General features: G+C 39.1%; 1 pseudogene; it reads right to left on the bottom strand.

The window, feature by feature from the left end:
• Positions 1-2,774: 2,774 nt before the first annotated feature.
• Positions 2,775-4,772, bottom strand: LOC149022455 (L-type lectin-domain containing receptor kinase IV.1 pseudogene; annotated as a pseudogene).
• Positions 4,773-5,228: the final 456 nt, after the last annotated feature.

Genomic DNA, 5,228 nt, shown 5'->3' with positions numbered 1-5,228 from the left:
TCAACTTCTTCGAGAAATCTAACAAAAACAATTGCACAGAAAAGGAATGAGTTCAAAAAGAACTCAAGCAAGATGCTTTTATTCCATAATACATAAGTCATATGATACAAAAACATAACATGATGCGAAATGATATGAGAGCAGATGATGCAAATATGATTCTAACTCTACATATGCTAGTCTCTATGATAGACATGCTTTGAGGCATAGCACCATACTTCTTTAGGTAAGTCTCAATCACTCAGCAGCCCCCGGTGGGGTTGGGTCACTGCATCCATCGGGACAATCCATGGCTAGGGTTTAAGTCACCGCTCTCTCACACCTCCATTTGGTCTAAGTATTGGCACATGTCAAGGTAAAGCCTAGCCTAATGCAAGTCATCTACTCAGTCATATCATGTCAGATCCATATACATCCATTCCTCCCATCCCGGGATTATACCCGTGTACCATGGGCGCTATGTGTGAAGGTGGGGGAAGGGAGGATAGGCTGCACAGTAGAGAGGATTTTGGTATTTTTACCAACCTATTATCAAACCACTATAGTTTATTTCAAAAATTATATGGATCTTGGATCTAGCCTCTTGGGCTTAATGTCTAAACAAACCAATATTTTTAACTTCTTTAACCTTCTTAAAGAGTAACATAAACTCATGATCTTATTTAACTTCCACCATATAATGGTTCAATCTAACTGACCACCCTCCAAATTTTTTAAAATGTTCCTTTTATTTTTTTCCCCCTTATTCTTTTGTTTTTGGTCAACTGACTCTCTTTCCATAAGTGAATATGAGCACTTGCCCCCCCCCCCTCCCTTATTTGAGAAAATTTTTAAGGACAAAGACAATGGGTTATTGTGCCCTCCACCCCCATGTTGAATCATGGCTCCGCCCCTTCCCGTATCCCGTTTAGTAAACCTTGGATTGGTTGGTTTGGCCTAAAAATTGACACCCTTGCTATGAGAATAAAGACTTGTCCTCACCTCAAACATTTCCAATCATATATTTAAGTTGGGGGATCCACCTCTAGTTTATCTTATTAGTACTTAAAGGTAGGCCCTCCTCTTAAATATATGGTGAAAGAGTATAAGGAAGCACAATCATCTACCCTCACAGGTAGAGGATCTAGAGTCCACACTTACATGGTTTTCAAGATCATATCCGGGATCATACCCGTATACCATGGGCAAGTTATGTGTGAAGGTGGGGGGAGGGATGACAAGCTGCACTGGGTAGAGAGGATTTGGATTCCCCATGTGAATCAAGTCAACGGATCCATGTTTACAATTCACCCTAGCGGACACTAGGTCAACACCCCTTGGTTGGTCTTTTGTATTTTCTATAAGAATAATATATATGTAAATTTGGAGTATGGATTTTCTATCAGCCTCGCATATTTCTATTACACATTTAAGAGGGGAGTTGACTTCTGAACATTGATAAACTGGACTAGCGGTGGGTCCTTCTAGATATGTGATGAAAGAGTGTAAGGGGAGTATAGTCTTCTACTCTCATGAGTTGAGGATCCCGACTCATGAACTTGACCTAGTCACTTTGGAGTTCGGATCACCACCTAGTCGGGGAAGCACATATTGCTCCCCTGACACTTCTCCACCACCCATGGTGTGGGGTCCCTATGAGTACTAATAAAATAATTTAAAGGTGGAACCCCTAGTGAGTCTCACATGAACCCCACACCAAATGTGTGGTAGAGAAGCATCAAGAGAGAAATATGTGCTTTCTAGAGGTGATCCGAACTCGTCAATTTGGTTTTGAGTCTCTTTCATCTACTATGAAAAGACAATTCTTTTGTTCTTTTGTTAAGGAAATGCATTCGTAGGATGTGCTGGTTGTGGTATTAAACAAAGAAAAGAAAGGCATATCTATAGGAGTTGCAAAGAATTCATTATACTTACTCTTTATACGAGTAATAATTCATTTTTTTTTGTGGAAATCAGAGGTGTAACTTTTGACAAAGGAATAAAATTAGAGGATGACCAAACATTTCCCATTAATCAATTAACATCCTAAGATTCTTCCCCAGGGTCCATCCCATCCCACATAAGTTGGATTGAGGGTAGTCACTTTTTTTGGAAACCAGAGGTGCAACTTTTGACAAAGGAATAAAAATAGAGGATGACCAAAAATTTTCCACTTGTCAATTAACATCCTAAGATTCTTCCCCCACATTACATTCCATCCCACATAAATTGGATTTAGGGTAGAGGATACCATGACACGTTCAAGGGGAGTGCCCGCCTCTGAACATTGATAAAATAGACCCTCTTGAATGTCTGGTAACAAGCGTCAAAATAGAGTTTTCATCTACCCCCTAGAATCATCCCACACCACACCATATATGAAAACAAATTATCTATTCATGGAGGTAGCACATAACATTTTCTCTTCATGTCTCCATGTCACAACCAAGTGCGTTCTCATTCCTGAGATCCAACAAGTTAATTTCAGATGTTGAACCATAACATTGACATCAAAGTAGATGATGTGGATACATACACGTTACAAGGAGAAAAAAAAAGCCAAAACATTCTATATATTCACCTAGAAAGAAAACGAAAACCTGTGCACTGGGAGCAGAATCCCATAACACATTAAGCACTCATTAGGAGATTTTCTTCAATGAGGGGACCAAATATACGGGGACTGCAGTAAACTTAACAATTTAGATTGACACTGAACCATTTTTTTAATAAAAACTAAGAGAATCTATGAAACTCACTTCTTGGATTGTTACAGAAACTAAAAATAATTGGACTCATCGACCTTCAGAGAGTATAGAGTCCGCAACTGATGATGACCGAGCTGTGCTCCAGCAATAAAGATAAGAAGAATGAGTAGAGAGATCAGAAATGCCCATTTGGAGTCCAAGCAATGCTTGCTCTGGTAGAGAAAATTCCTTTTCCAGATAACGGATCACTTGTTTCATATGAGGCCTTTTATTTGGATCAGAGTGAGAGCAAAGCAATCCAAGTTTTAACACCAACTCCATTTCCTCCACTTCATAATCCATCCCCAGTTTTGGATCCACAGTATCAAGAATGCTACCCTTACTCCAACATGAGAAGACCCAATCCACAAGCCCAACACAATCTTCTGGTGCTGCTGGCTCTATGGGTCTCCTACCACAAGAAACTTCAAGCAAAAAGGCTCCAAATGCAAACACATCGACACTAGGTTCTGCTTTACCAGTTCTTCCAAGTTCTGGTGCAAGATAACCAAGTGTTCCCATCACATGTGTGGTGCGAGGGTTAGATCCATGGTCATATAATCTAGCAAGCCCAAAATCTCCTAATCTTCCATTTAGCTCCTTATCTAGTAAGACATTGCTGGATTTTACATCTCTATGAACCACAACTTGTTCCCATTCTTCATGAAGATATGACAATGCAGCTGCCACATTTTTGATGATTTGAAATCTTTGATACCAACTGAGTCTCGTCTTTGTTGTTGTTGGATCAAACAGGAATTTGTCTAGACTCCCATTGTGCATGAAATCATAGACTAGAAAGAGCTCTCCCTCACGACGGCAATAGCCCAAGAGCGGAACAATGTTTCCATGCCTTAATTTACCATTGCTCATTATTTCAGAAAAAAATTCTCTCTCCCCTCGTCTTAAATTGTGTGAGACTACCTTCACTGCAATTTCTTTCTTTGATGTGGGTAATACACCTCTATAAACCCTACCAAAGCCACCCATCCCAAGAAGCTCCTTGTCATTGAACCCCTTAGTTGCATTATAGAGATCTTTATATCTGAACCTGTAAGGTCTATAATTGATCTCCCAATCTTCAAGCACTTCAGCAAATTTTTTCTTCCTTTTAACTATATATTTGACTAAGAAAATACAGATTATCAAAGCTGAAATAGTACCTAATACAGAAGATGCAATAATAGGAGCCTTATTAGGACTTGTTTTATGTGTTTGTCGAGGAAGCTTAGGAAGCTCGGAGAGACTGAGTTCTCTAGCTTCTCCATTCAACTTAAAACTCCAACCCAAGATATAGTAGGTTATTGGCAAGACATATGTAGCTGAAGAGAACCCTACAAACATAGGATCCATGATAACCTGAGAAAGATCAAGTTTTGAGGACAGGAGTGGAATTATTGGTTTAGGGATGTCCATAGGAGCTAAAGTAACATTAAGTTGCTTCTCTATGCCATTGTATTGCACCCAGACTTGCAAGGGTTGTCCATCAGTGAGGCTTAGGTTCACAAACTGATTCTTTTCTCCATTAAAATAAGAAGCTGTTGCAGACTCAATGGATTTCAAGTCATTGACATTGATACCAACATGATTTCCGTCAATGTCATTGAACTCTTTGTTTTGAAGAGTATCTAATTCAATCGCAACGACATGGTTAGATGGTTTTCCAATGTTGGTTGTGTTGAAGATGCCAAAATAGTTTCCAGGTAAAGCACCAGGAAACTCTCTTGAAGGTCCAATTACGAAAGTCATTCCAGGGCCACCATATTTTGTTTTCGAAATGGCAAAAACAAAAGTAGTAGAGAAGGATAAAGAGCTACCCATGGAGGAATTCCTGAAGTGAAGTGGATATGGATAGAAAGCATGACTCACCTGTTGATTTGTGATGTTAACCAACCTCAGAAGGCCATTTTCTGTAATCTGGGCTAAGCCGTCCAAGCTCAAGTTAACACCTTGAAATCCATTGAACGTGAAACTCACATCTTCTTGTTCTGATGATGCTGTAGATCTCCCAACAATAAGCATCCACACCACGAACTCCAGGAACATTTTCTGTCACCTAGTTTCTTAGATCATATAAGAATTAGTCATTCATTGATCTTCTTTTATGTATTTTGGTGGAAGGAGTAACTTTCCCATGAGGGGAGAGATACTGACAAAGGTTGGGACGGTGGGCACCACCACAGCTGTGGCAGCTATGGACCAGACCAACTGTTTCCCATTTATGAAAATGAAAATGAAAAGTCATACCATCAGGTCCATCACGGGGTTGCTGGCAATGACAAACCCATAAGGTGATGGATTTGATTCGATCCCTTCTTCTTGATGCTATATATAATAGTCCTACACTCCCACCTCCAATATAAAAAGTTACCAATTGGAGAAAAAAATGTAAATCATTTATTTATATTAGCCCATAATGCATTCATATATAAATTATAATATCATTTTTATTGAAATTAAATATAGCAATAATATTAGTTTAAAATTGTTGACAAGTGTTCA

Source organism: Hakea prostrata, chromosome 3 (assembly GCF_041222555.1).
Source record: "Hakea prostrata isolate BN-2017 chromosome 3, UWA_Hpros_2, whole genome shotgun sequence".
Classification (NCBI taxonomy): Eukaryota; Viridiplantae; Streptophyta; class Magnoliopsida; order Proteales; family Proteaceae; genus Hakea; species Hakea prostrata.
This window is presented reverse-complemented; position numbering and strand designations above follow the sequence as displayed.